Source organism: Ambystoma mexicanum, chromosome 3p (genome assembly GCF_040938575.1).
Source record: "Ambystoma mexicanum isolate Mex_15411 chromosome 3p, UKY_AmexF1_1, whole genome shotgun sequence".
In the NCBI taxonomy this organism is placed as follows: Eukaryota; Metazoa; Chordata; class Amphibia; order Caudata; family Ambystomatidae; genus Ambystoma; species Ambystoma mexicanum.
In genome coordinates, this window is record NC_090925.1 from 985,245,761 (window position 1) to 985,260,429 (window position 14,669).

Below are 14,669 nucleotides of genomic sequence, written 5' to 3' on the forward strand. Positions count from 1 at the left end.
AGCCAAGAGCTGGAATAAGCTCAGAACTTTATTTTGAACACTATTCATTTTGCTGCTGACATCCCTACACATTGTATACAGTTAGTTGTGAGTTCAATTATAGGTTTTGGACAGACATGCTTTTGAGTTGAACTTACTGGCACAAACTATCCTTAGTTTTCTTTAGGCAGGGAAATCCCACCTTAGTATAGGGCAAATTAGACCTTACTCCATTCTGACATTCAAGAAAAATAAAAACTTTGATTAGAAATTTGAATCTTTTGTCTGTGTCTTACTTCATGATGCCTTCACGCTGCATATTGTTGCTTTACTGTCTTGCAGGTTTTAAAGATGGTGTGTAGTGTATGTTGTAATATGGACACAGCAGTGGTGTGTGTGATATATTGTGTGTTGCTCTTTTATAGTGTACTGTTAGAGGTGACAAAAGAGAGGTTGACACAAAGTTGAATTGTTTTCAATGTCACACATTTTTATTAAACAAAAAGGGTTGGATGAAAGCCTTTCTGTCCCTATCCTAAAGAGAGTTTGCCTACCTAGGAAGCTAAAACCTAAGATTAGTCTGTGTCTTACCATCAAACATATAAACTGTCCTTGGGCCTCATTATGACCCAGGCGGTACCATAGCGCTAGTAGCGCCATGGTTGCCGCCGGTATTTTACCAACTCCGCCATGGTGAATGTCGGAATTACCGCCCCATTACAAGGTTGGCAGGGCGGTAATTCCCCATTCACCATTGGCCCTTCCCCACTTATGTACGAGCGCGATAGAAATAAAATATCAATCAATCAATCAATTCCCATTTCTGCCCCCATAGGGCTCAATGGGAATGGGGAAGGCGGTAATTACGGTACCGCAAATTGCGGTACCGTAATTACCTCGAAAGTCCCTTTGCGGGTTCCTTCCTTAACGGCTGGTAAAACGGTTAAGGTCGGGACCCGCAAAGGGACCTCGTAATTAGGCGGTAAGGGTTTAACAGCGCCAACACCTTTTATGGCACCGTTAACCCCTTACCGCCTGGGTCGTAATGAGGCCCCTTGTGTCCAAAACATACAACTCTGACTCTCACACTAAATGAACACTAAAAGTGCAAGGAAATGTATTTGACTTATATTTTACAAAAAAGTGTTCACAACTAAGGCAAGTAGACAAATCCAACAGAAACAGTCTTTTCCAAGCAGGAGTCATTGGATCCAGAGGGTGATTTCCCTTCCCCTAGATTATTTAAGTATGATGGCAAAAGTGTCTCTTTCAAACAACAGCTTATAGTGGTCCGCAAAACTGTCTCTTTCAAACAATAGTTTCTTAAGGAAGGCAAAAGTGTTTCTTTCCAACAGCTTCTTAAGGATAGCAAAAGTGTCTCTCTCAAACAATAGTTCCTTATGGATTATGAAAATACCTTTCAAATAACAGTTACTTAAGGATAACCAAAGGGTTTCTTTTAAACAATATTTTCTTAAATAGTTGTTTTAGGATAGCAAGAGTATCTCTGGTGTACTTCTTTACCATATACTTTGCAAAACAAATGTGTTTGTTTATAAAGCTTCAATGGACCTCCTTGTATGCTCCTCGGCCAGAAATCCTTGATCCCCTGGTATTCTCTCATTCCAGGTATCTTTCCACTCTTTATATAGCTTTAGTGGGCCTCTTGGTATACTCTCTGCCATGAACTCTTTCTGGGTTTTACAGGTCCCATGGTGTACTCTCCTGCCAGGTATCTTGCCTCCAATGTTCTCTGTCTGGTGTGTTCCTTTCACCAAGACTTCTTCTTGAATTCACTATCCTTTAATTCAGGACAGTTGTATTACTTCACTGTGCTTCTACTTCATTGAATTGAGGTAATACTTGTTCCAACTTTCTCCCCAATGACATCTCATGTATGGGGACTTGTTCCATTGGCTTGAGGTACTACTTTTTCCAACTATCCCCTTACTGATATCTCATGTATGGGAACTTGTTCAAGTTCTATATATCTTCAGTACTATTCATTTGCACATTGCTGCTGTGAAGCTCCCGCTCTGGGATGACCTCCCTTGCAATGCAGAGCTCCTTCCAACTCCCTGTGCAGCTCCATGTTCACCCGCCAGCATGACCGCTGCTCCTCAGCACAACCACACTCCCGGTAGCTCCACAGTTGCTGCCGGGTCTACGATGGTTCTCTCTCTGTGCCTATGGTGTCCCTTTTGGCCACGCGCCACACTTACAAGTGGAAGTGTGGAAGTGCCTGCTTCCTCCAGCACGGCCCTTCCCTGTACTGCTGTCTGCTTAGGCTCTGCTTCTCTTGTCTCTGACCCTTCTTCCTTCTTCTCCGGCACTCCTGTTTTTAAGGCAGATACCGTTTTTAAATGTCTCATGCACTCAGACTTCCCCAAAGCAACTAGTCTGCATGTTTAACTCTGTGTTTCTCTTGACCCGCATTAACTCCTTCGTCCTCGTCTCAGTACGTGAGGCTTTCTGCGAGTTGGAGTTCATAGAATTTCTGTAACTTTTAATGTGATATTGTTCAGAATTTCTGTTCAGAGAACCATTAGAGACAGGATATGTTATGTATGTATGAGGGATGAATGGTGTTTTGCCTAGAGGGAAATTAAATGCACAGAAAAGAACAAGTGGACAGAAGGAAGCGCAACACAATGTCAGGGTAATTTCACACCTATTCATGCATTTTTCTTTAAGGATGAGAGCTGCGGTCTGAACCACTGCGGTCATACTTGCATTTCCATCCCCCAAACAGGGATCAAACAACTTATATTTTTTGTTTGCATTTCACAATGATAGGCTATTTAATGGCCTGGTATTCTGAAATGCACTCCCTGCCCCCGTCTGGGTGCTGCCGCACAACCCCCAAGCAGTGCACAGGTCATCCTTGTGTGACCTGAGTATTCTTAAAGTGAAGCAAGTAAAGAAAACACATACTCTGTTCTTTTTTATTCATGCCAATTTGTGAGAATCTTACCCAGGTATGAAATTCTTTCTCAAAAAGTAAAAAACAACATAGCATCTTCAGGGGTAATACCTTGTATACACTTATAAGCAGTTACCACGAGCTAAGAGTGCATGAAAGGAGGTGGGAAAATCACTCTGACTAATTAATGAACCTTTTCCGTTTTCGGTGGTCCTGCTGTATGACTTCGTTTTTGCTCCTTGTGTGTCTGTTTTTTGTCTAGCTCTTCCATGCCTACGGGCTCTGCCCCAGCACTTTAGAAATAAAATAAATTAAAAATAAAATAAATAGACCGCCAGGTGGCGGTCCTGTTGTCTCTGCTCTCTGTGGAACAAAATCACTCTACAAGAGCAACGGCAACAAAGAAAAGGTGAAGGGGGATATTTTGACAGCTCAGTACCCTGTAACCCATAGCTCATAGGCTGCAGTTTCTAGGCCGTGGTGTCAGAACCCAAACATCCTGGTGTCAGAACTCAAACATCCTGTGTCCGTACCAAAACCGTGGAGTCAGAACCCAACATCCTGATGTCAGGGCCGAAGCTGTGGTTTAAGAACCCAAAAATGTTGGCGTCAGGACCCAAACCCAAGCATCCTGGTGTCTGGACCAAAGCTGTAGTGTTAGAACCCAAACATTCTGGTGTTTAGACCGAAACCGTGGTGTCAGAACTCAAACATCATGGGGTCAGGACCCAAACTGTATTACTTTATGACCCAGACATAGTGGTGTCAAGATACAAATAATTTGTTGTTTGGGACCAACCATAATTGCGTCTGTCAGAATGCACACATATTGTGGTGCCAAGACTTAGCCTTTGCAGTTTTAGAATACCTAAGGAGCAAAAATTGTGTTATCAGGATACAAAACATCGTGCTGACAGTTCCCAAACAATTGTGATATCTGGACTCAAACCTTGCAGCGTCAAGGCCTAAACATCAGAGAAGTAAGGACTACCTTTCATGGGAACAGGGAACACAAAACATAGTGTCAGGATTTATACATCATGCACAATACCCAAATATTCTGGTGAGAGAGCAAACTCATCAAGGTGTTGTGACCTTGACATCATAGTATCAAGCACCAACAATCTTGGTGGCAGGACCTGAAAATCAGTATGCCAGGACCAACATCAAAGTGCCAAGACCAAAACATCATGATGTCAGGACCCATTTGCAACCCATGTTTCATACATGTGAAATTCAATAGGAGACCGGTTTTGGAGTTAATGCCCCTCTGGGTTCCAGTTTATGGTGATTGCCCTTATTACCTTCAGGGCCTTTCCCAGTGGAATTTCCTTTATTGGAGTACCGTAGCTGGCTTCGTTTGGCTATGTGCTGTAGTGCCTTCCCCTCTTCCATTAGAGGGGACAGGGACCCATATTAATAACTATTTACAATGTAACTCACAACCAAAAACGATATTATAAAAAAATAAGTATTACTGTCACCCTATATTTATATCATAACCACTCCTCTCCCTTATTGTGGTCATGAACATTCTACATTGTCTTCCTACCTACAGACTCTTGATGACTTAGATCTCAAACAGAGATCTTTAGAGGTTCCACCCTCCCCACTGGGAATACAGTTACAAAGCTCCAAGTATCATTCAAACCCTGCACGTGAATCACTGTGGGAGACTAAGGCATACTGGGGAGAAATTGGAAAAGGGGGAGGGCAGAGTGAGATGCATTCTGATTGCGGAGGACTGACATTCCAAGCACACATGGTTATTCACATTGGTTTCTCTGTCTCGCTCTCCCTCCCTCTGTCTCGACTACCCTTCCCCGCCTGCACTAGAACCACACTATCTGGGCTGTTACCAAGGGAATTGTGTGATTTATCATATACAGAAATGAGCACTTGGAAGGCATTGTTTACGTTCGTCTTTCAAAATGTCTTGGCCCTCTTTTGCGAATCACAAATCCCTGCAGTGCAATACACGTGGTAAACAGATATAGCTAGCACCCAAAACACTTAGTAATCTCCCGAAGGGTGGTAACATACATGACAACCAAAGGAATACAGACCTAATATGAACAGTGTGATTTATGGAGGTCTATACCTATAGAAGTGAAAGCAATAAACCTTTTTTTACTAAGCATGGTAGGACATTGTATTTATACTGATTTTTTTATTCAGGTTTATTTGAGAAGAGTGGATATAGATTGATGACATTGACAATTGAAACAAACCCTTTGTCTCTTGTATATGGGGAACAGTGTAAGTAATAGTCCCAAATAAATAATTTGCCACTTTTGGCCAGATTCCTCAAAGGGGTAACTATACAAATGGGGTCAGTAAACATAGTATTTGTTTTATCATAATGTTCTATAGAAAGGCAACTTATGATTAAAAAATACTTACCATGCTATACTTCTATCTGTATCCCAGTAGCTAATGTGAATTTATCAGAAATATTGTAGGTCGGGAGGCTAGCTCGAGGGCAACGAGCTTGTCTTGGAAACAAGACAGCTCAGTCCCGCACGTAGAGGCCACAGAATCTAGCATGAAGCGTGAAATAAAAGTGAACTTTTTTTTAATAGCTTATAACTATTAACCATTGAAATACTCGCTTGAATTCATCATCCAAGCCATCCAAAAAATCAAAGCCCATGTGCTGTTTTGGCTTAGTCTGCTTATGGATATTGTGGTAGTAAGACATAATAACAGGAGTTTCACACCCTCTACAATGGTACACTTTTGTTTAATTCATAAAACAAAAAAACCTACTATCCCTGGAAGAAACACCCCTACTGGTGTTTGACTTCACCACCTCCCTTGATACCAGAGCTTTCACTGACACATCACTCTTAACAGTGTACTTAACTGTAAGATGCTGGGCAATGTATTTGTTTGTCCGTGAAGTCCAAACTCAATGTACTAATGTATCTGCCTCTTCACCTGGTCCACTCATCATATTGACTTATACCCTAATGGTGAAACGCACCATGTTATGTTACGCCCCTTTCTCTGTAGGGTTCCCTTTGCAAAGTGTGTCAGGCCGAAGCATCTCCCCAAATATCTAATAAACATAAATACAAATGCATGAATAGAATACACTATTTATTGAATGATACCTATCTTGGGCCATCTACATCTAATCTCCTCATGGCGGCGAAGCACAGCACACTTGGAAGAAGTTCCTCACACAATTTCAATTTCCTGGGAAATTATTTCTCTGCACATTACAACTCACCTTCTCCGGCACCCAGCATAAAACCCATTCTATGGATACAGTATGACTGAGTTAAAGAAGAATCAGACCAATTTTCATATGCGCCATAGAGGTCACCCAGCAACCTAGCACTGAAGAAACGCAGTGAAACACCTGGCACAGAAACAGTAAGAACTATTGCATCTACAGAATCAGTGATACACTGTGCGGAAGTAGCTACTGTCAAGTCCTAGAAGGTGGTGCTCAGTCAATTTCACCAGAAAACTAGAGGCCCAGGCTATGAAATTTAAATCCTGATTCATTTAGTGCTCGAAGAGCTAAGAATATTGTTAAAGGCACCTAACTTGTAAGATAAGGTCAACGTTAAAGGAACCTTCCTTATAACATACTCAAAAACTCTCAATGTGAATAACGACCATCATCCAAAGGTGAGAAACACTAAGCCAATCAAATATTACATAATGTGGAGATGGTAAAAACCCCTCCAACTTAATTCTCCAATAGCCCACACAAAAGATGCCCCCAAGGGCATAGAGCTTTAAGATCTCAAACAGGGTTACTCTCTGGAGAACCCTCTATCATACACAAAGGCTATGCTTCAAGCATGCCACGAGTGCCTAATGGCATTTTACCAACACTTCACAACACTAATAGCTTCTATGCAGTGTATTTGGATAAGTTCACCTGCATCCCTCTCAGAGTAACTCTACAAGGAAGCAGTCTTGACACCGAACAATAAATCACCTCCCAAAAGCCAGTCTGCCTCAGTTAGCTGACTACCTGGTCATCCCCCTACTGCACAGGAAATTACTACCTTTGCCCCCTACACCAACCACTGTATGTTGGAGGCCCCAATCCAGTGTTAACCCCCAAAAACCAACAACCAGATACTCGCCCAACAACATGCTCAACATACTCGAACACTCCCAAAACATCAGCTGGCAGTCCCAAAGCAGACTGCAGAAGCAAACATGTCAAACAAGTGCCAAGCAATCCTGTTCTCTTCACAGGGGTGTTAATGGCAGAGCTCTCCTCAAACATAACCCAAACAATGTTCAATTAGACGCTGCACTGCACCTCTTGGCGTTAGCAGAGATGTGGACCCCTGGGGCTCCATATTTTCAGATCGATCTCCTTAAGCCAAAATTGAGAACAGCATAGAAGTGAGGAAGGTGTCATAATCTTCCTCAATGACACAATTTGTAAAAATATTACCAATATGAGCAATAGGACCATCAAACATATTGTGAAATACATCAGTAGCCCGCCTTCTCTATACTAACTACTCGTGTATGGAAGTCCTGTGTACTAATTTGCTTGCTAGGACATTAGGTCATTTGAATGTGTGTTTGGAATGCTGGTTTGGAATGCTGTTGAGTGTTCTGCATATTGGCAGTTGGATGGGATCTGGCTTGGTGTGTGGATGGGCCAGTGTTTGTGCAAGCTCCACTTGGACATATAAGTGTACAACTAAGCTGGAATAAAGGCACCTGCTATCTTAGATGTGGTGTCCAGCATGGTCTCTTACACCAGAACCCTGGGTAATTTAATTGCCAATGAGTTGGTCAGAAGGTTGGTGTAGTCCATGGCCGTTGGGGACTGCAGTCACAGTACCTGTAGCTTTAGCGGGGGAGCAACAGACAATGCACAACCACTGCCCACAAAGGAACTACAGTCCACACACCAAGGAATTGCTAGCTGGAGGTGCAAGGTCCTGATATAAGGCGGGAGGCAGTACCATCTGGATGTTTGGCATTCCCATCATGGCAATTTGAGCACCGGAGTGCCTGTTTCTCCAAAGGAAGGAATACAAATGACATCAGGCTGGGCAGGGCATTTGAAGTGCAACTGGAAGGTATTGGAGCTGCCGCGCCGCTGGGGAGTGGAGTGGGCAGGAAACATACCACTATTAGTGGGGGAGCTGCTGAGGGGCAGCTGGCAGGTAACAGAGCTGCTGTGGTGACTAAGGGCCTTCCATGTTGAGGAACTGCGGAGCAATGACTACATCAACGGAGGAAAGTGCTCCGACCTCACATGTTTTATGGATCAGGTGACAGCCGTTCAAGGGCAGGAGTACATTGTATTCAGCACGTTGAGTGCGTCCATGGAGGATCGTGGCACGGAGCGATGGAGGGAGTGAGGGCTCTGTGAAGAGTCGGTTGCTGTTGTTACATGTACTAGGGCCAGCGAGCAGTACATTGGAGTACAGTTGGCTTCTGGTGTTTTGTGCTTGGTGGCTGGAAAGCAGTCTTTTGGAGGAACAGGTACAGATGGTGCCACGTTTGTTGCCACTTTGGGTGACGAGCCATGCGACTTGGCTAGTAGTGGTAAGAGGAATTCTTCGTCTTGGTATGGCAGTGTTTTTAGAATCGGGGAAAAAGGAGGATGCTTTTGGTTGAGGGGCAGGATAAGGACATGTATTCGATCTTATTTCAGTTGTGTGTAGTGTGCATGACAGGGAGTCTTCATGGAGGTAACTTATCTTGCACAGGAGTGGCTAATAACTTAATGGCGCTGGATACTGATCTCTGAGACCTTTATTTGAAGATTGTGAACTTGGGCATAAATGGGTGAATAGTGGGGGTTGTGAGGGGTGAGGCCTGTTTTTTTTGAAAATGCTGTTTGTGTTTCTGTAGTGGCCTCTGAATTTAGGTGTGTGTTTATTTTCTCTCTGGGGGGCTGAGGGGGATATGTTGAGGTTGGGAGTCCTGTTCAAATTATGATGGTGTCTACATGTCATGGCCTCATGTCCGGGCAGTCAATTTAGATGGTGCTTAGGTTTAGGAACCTGGGTTTCTTTTGTGGCTGTGATGTGCATCACATGTCATTTGGTTGTGAAATTTCGCATTGGCGGTTTGGGCATCAAGGTGCACGGCACAACCATTCGGAGGATATGGTTGGAGCAGGGAGGTGTCCAGGGATTGTCTCCTTGTGGATCAGTGGATTTTGGCATTGTTTATTTCTGTACTGTGGCAACAACGTGTGTATGAGACATCTTGTCATCGTCTATCATCCATAGGCAGTTGTTTTGTCTGGCTGTGTTAGAGTGATTGTTGGGTGTTTTGCAAGTAGGTTCTATATGTTGTTGTGGTGGGCTGTACCGGTTGTGTGCGGTTTGGGTGGCTGGTTTCATGTGCATGCTCCAGAGCGTTGGGTGCTGGTTATTAGATTTGGAACACACCACTTTCTCCAGTTCAGTGTGGGTGTTGAGTGGTTGCATTTCCATTTCTCTGGCATTTGGGATTGCAAGTACGGAGGGGGGAGGTGGTAGTCTTGAGTTTGTTGTGGTACGAAGGTAGAGGAGTAATAATGTGCTTGCTAAGACATTAGGGCATAGGAATGCATGTGTGGAATGTTGGCTTGGAATGCTGGTGGTGGATTAAGTGAGTGTTCTGCTTAGTGGCAGTTGGATGGGAGGTGGCCTGGTGTGTGGATGGGCCAGTGTTTGTTCGAGCTACACTTGGACCTAGGAGTGTATAACTGAGCAGGCGTAAAGACACCTGTGGTGGTCAGCGTGGTCCCTTACACCAGAACCCTGGGTCATTTCATCCTGTATCTCCAAATCGCTGGAGTGACAGACCCTGCTTGCATTAGCTCAACTTCAACAGTGCAAAAAAGAATGCATTCAAATGATAGTGCAGTCTGTGATAAGCCAATGGCATCTGGGACCTCAAAAGATATGGAAGAGCCTTGTTATGGTAAAGTGTACTCCAAGCAAACAAAACATCAGATTACATTCAACACTATAGTCTTAAGCAAGCTCTGCATAGAGCCAAACAGCAGTACTACTAGTATGGCATCTCTGTTACTGACTCCCTCAGAAACCCCTTACAAATCATCAGAGAACTGGAAACAATCCTAATACGTGTGCAACAGCCTCCTGCCCTTTTGCAGGAAAAGATTGGAACCCATGGTTCCAAAATAGTGTCTTCAGCCGTCCCAAAATTAATACATTTCTGAAGCCCCATACCAAATAGTCCTCATTGTGGTTTTCCCCATATCAGATATTTCAGTAGAGGAGTTCCTAGCAAAGTATTGCACCAGGAAATCCAAGGTGTTGTTGAAAAATAACTTTATAATATCAAGCTTTTGTTAAAAGTTGAACATTTAATTTTGACATCCTTAAAACTATAAAATACTTTATTTCCATATACTTCAACTTATATTGCAGAAAGAATATTTGCTCTGCCATCCTGAAGACTGTGAAATACTTTTGTCTAATATATTTCAAACTGTATGGTAAAGAACATTTGCTTTGCCATCTTAAAGAGAACAACAGTGAAAGAGACATTGTCATCACCTTTATTGAAACTTTGATGAAACATAGCATTTCAAAATGCCTTTTCCTGAAACAGTTCACGGAAAGTGAAGTTAAACCCTAGAGACAAGAATTGCCTTGTTGAAATTGTATATATATGGTTTTGCACAATTTAGTGGAGGTGAAAACAAGAAATTCTTTTGTACCTATTTCTTATTTTGTATCTTAGTGTGAGGGTCAGATAGATTTTGGACACAAGGTCACTTCGCTTTAGTTTTCAAAGGTAGGGACATTCTTTTTGGTTAGGGCCTTTTTCCAACACTATTTTCTTTTAATAAAATGGCGAATATTGAAAACACTTCAACTTTGTGTCAGCACTGAGCTGGTTCTTGTCCATTCCGTTGCTAAGTATCTGTCAAGTTAAATTGGCCATATTTCTATGCTACACTCTCATTCTCCCCCTCACAGTACTACAGTCTTGGCCCTCTCAATGACCCTTTTCAAGTTCTACATGGCCCCACTTGTAAAAATGGTCAGAACTCACTCCTTTGACTTTCAAGTCAACCCAAACAAAGTGGAGATCCTGGGGTATTTCGCTGACTGCGTTAAACACAGTTTGTAAACTTTAAAGCCGCAGAGTCAGAAACAGTAAGACAATTGTTTGAAAATCAAGAAGGCATATTGCAAATATGACCCCCACCCATATATGAGTGCATATAATGCAGATATGGTTTGAGTGGATGAGGCCAGGAGGGAGGAGGAGAGGTCCACCCACTCAGAGAGGAAGGATGTGGCCTGATCGGGTGGCCTGTAGGTAGTAGCCACAGTGAGAGAATGGTCAGGAGACAGAGAAAGCCTGCAAACAAGGTATTCGGAATAGGAGTAGGCCTGCATAGGAATGATAGAGGTAGGAATCCACTACAGGAAGATCAAGGCTACTACCCCACTGCAATGGGGGGATGGAGAGGATCTTGTAGCCATCAGGGAGGAGAGTGTCAAAGCTTGTGACAGATCTGGCCATGAACCATGTCTCAGTGAGACCAAGGACATCAGGGTCAAGTTCTTCCAAGAGACGGCAGATGTCAGAGGAGTGTTTGACAGCTGAGCGAGGGTTGAGAGTGGCAATATGGAGTGGCCCGAAAGACTTCCGGGGAGGAGTACTACACTTCCGCAGTACTAGGAGTACTGCGGAAGTGTAGAAGTAGCCTGAGGGAGGGTAGAAGAGAAAGGATGAGAGGGCAAGATCGCCAAGGAGGAGGATGGGGGCGCCAGAGAGGTGTCAGAAGGGGGAGGGAAGGAAGTCGAAGAGGTCAGAGAAGGGACTGCAGGAGTGGAAAGGAAATTGATCAGGCATGGAAAGCGTCTATCAAAGAGGAGGAAGTTGGCCTGAGGGCCTTGGACCAAGACGGTGCCATTCAGGTAAACATTAATGATGACCTTGGAGGAGTGGAAAGGGGCCAGGAGGGCCTCCCACCGGGTGCAACCACTAATGGGAGAGGAAGAAAAAGGAGAGAGCACAGAGACCATATGAAGAGTCAAGATTCATATCTGTCTTGTAAATCTTCTTAAAGAATGGCAAGAAAATGTGATTAAAGATACTACAGTGGTACTAATCAGTTTTCTATCTAATGAATCAAGTTAAAACACTTTGATTCCTTCCGATCTGGCTCAAAACCATAAGGAGGATTCAATGGACCTTCTAGAACAGTTCCCCGATGTCTTTAGACCTGAACAAGGACAGGTAAAAGGAATGCACCCTTATATCCGCACACTGTCAGGGAAGGTAGTCCAATTAAAACTGTATCGGATACCTGAAGCTAGAAAAGACATCATCATAGAAAAGATAGAGAATATGCTGAGGGTGATATCATCAAACCTTTTTAGTGCCCCATGTCCTCTCCAATAGTATTAGTTGCCAAGCCAGATCAATCATTGAGGTTGTGCATTGACTTTAGAAATGTGAATGTGGTCTCCCAATTCAACAATTTCCCAGTGCCCAGAAGCGATTATCTAATGATCGAATGGGGGCCACTGCTTTCCTCTCCACGATTGATCTGACAAAAGGATACTGGCAAATCCCTGGTAAAGCAGAAGACAAGTAAGTAAAAAGCAGCATTTTCCACTCCCATTGGACTTTTTTCAGTTTAAGGTGTTACCTTTTGAATTGCAAGGGGCACCAGCTACCTTTCAAAGGTTAATGGACCAAATTCTCAGACCCTCTTTCTGCATCTTTCTGTGGAGCATACTTTGATGAGATATTCATCCACAGTAGATCCTGGAAATAGCATCTTCACCATCTGTACCAAGTTACCAGAGCATTAAGAAAAGCCGGGATCACAGCAAATCCAATGAAATGTCACTTGACTTGATCAGGTTTTGATTTTGACATCCAGACACAGACAGATCCTTCATTTTTGGTTTTAGGTAGGGAATTCCTCTTAGAGCAGGGTCAGAGAGGCATTTTTCCAAACCGTTTATTTTAATAAAAGTCTTTAACCAAAAATATGGCAACTTTGTGATTATGATTGGTTATTTATAACACGCTTAATACCCGGAGGTTTCTAAGCGTGAACCCGGGGATCGAACCTGTGTTGCTCCGCGTCGTCTTGCTTCCAAGGCAAGCGTGTTGCCCCTGAGCTATACTCCTGAGACAGTTCAGACTCCTCAAAGTACCCTCTGTAAGGGTGCAGAAGTAAGGCTCAAACTCAATGGTGACATGATGTTGGATACAGACCTGTATTAATAGTAAGACGGTTGGAAAAATGCCTATCTATCCCTAAATTTAAGAGGGGTATCCCCGCTTCAAAGGAAACTAGTGAAATTGTCAGTCCAAAACAAAAACGTCTCTCACTGTCATGCCAAAAAACCTACTACTGTCCCTAACACTAGTAATATAACATAGCTATGCTAGGATGGCTTTTTCTTAAAGTAAAAAGTATTCTGTGTGCTCTCAAACAACAAAAAGGTTCCCAGTCCCACTGGTAATAAAGTGCTGCCACATAATGTTCCAGAAATACAGGATCCCCAGCCTAGGGTTGTGCTCCTTTCTCCTAAACGTATTCTTCTTAAGTTTCTGGATAACTCACAAGGAACTGGTGTTTGATGTCACAGTTCCTGTATCCTACCAGATTAGGATGCATCCTTGCCAAGCAAGTGTTTCTCTGGTAATGTCTCCTTTCTCCCCGGCTTGTGTCTCTTTGGCACATTCTTTCCAGCTTGAGCATGACTCGGGCTCCCTTTGGAATTTGCATGTTAGGCTGATGTATTTGTTTGAGCCAAACGCTGGGCTCAGGAATCTAGACTGCTCCCTCAGCTTCATGCGAGTAGTCCTTGTACTCCTGGCCATCTTCTTCATCACAGTATCAACTTTAAAGCTAAATGCATAGTACTTTGGAAGGTCTGATCTTTCAATGTTCTCATGCACGATAGTAGGGCTGCATGCATAATGTTTGGTATTATTTAATCTCTCCATTTTGTCATATAAGTTAGTTTGGCTAACTTGACAGAATTACATATTAGCCCTATCCAGCGAGGGGGCAGGAAGATTTGGAAGAGGTGTTAGATATGGTGAAGTAGGGGATACTGCGTTTTCTGGTGATGATCGTCCCCAATCCCATTGTGGGATTCCCTCCCCATGTAATCCTCCCTCAGTGCACCACCTCCAGGGAGAATATTATACTGTGGATCCACCGCCCTGGCCCCCTGGGAAAGTTCTCCCCTAGGAGAGCTCGGACCACATCCTCAGATTTGTCATACCTCTTAAGGGTTTCCCCTCTGTCACAAATAACAGTTTTGCTTTCGTTTCAATGCAGACAGTAGTGGGATGGAAAATGCTGTCACTTTATATAAAAATACTTCCTTCCACTCCTAATTCCCTATTTTATGACTTATCATATTTGGTCCTGCAAGGCTGCTGTCTAGTATTATATACCTGGATTTTGCATTGTACCGATTTACTGGGAAAAATAAAAGCAACAAAAGAAGAACTTGTTTTTGCAACTTTATTGCACAAAAAGCAAGTTATGCCTTTATGATTGGATTAAAACCTCTGAGGGGAAAAATAAATACAAGATGTATTCTCAACTGCAGCACGAAAGTGAAAAATTAAATCAATTGCCCAATTATTTAAAATTATTTTCGAATGGCAATTTAGGGTGTTCCTTCATGAGGCTGAGACTTAATTTCTTACAACTTATGGATATTCTAGGTGATAGACATAAATCGTTTGATTCTCGTAGAGGTTTTGTAGGAAAAGGGAGGATTTGAAGACCTTAAAGAATGTATCTGTGGGATGC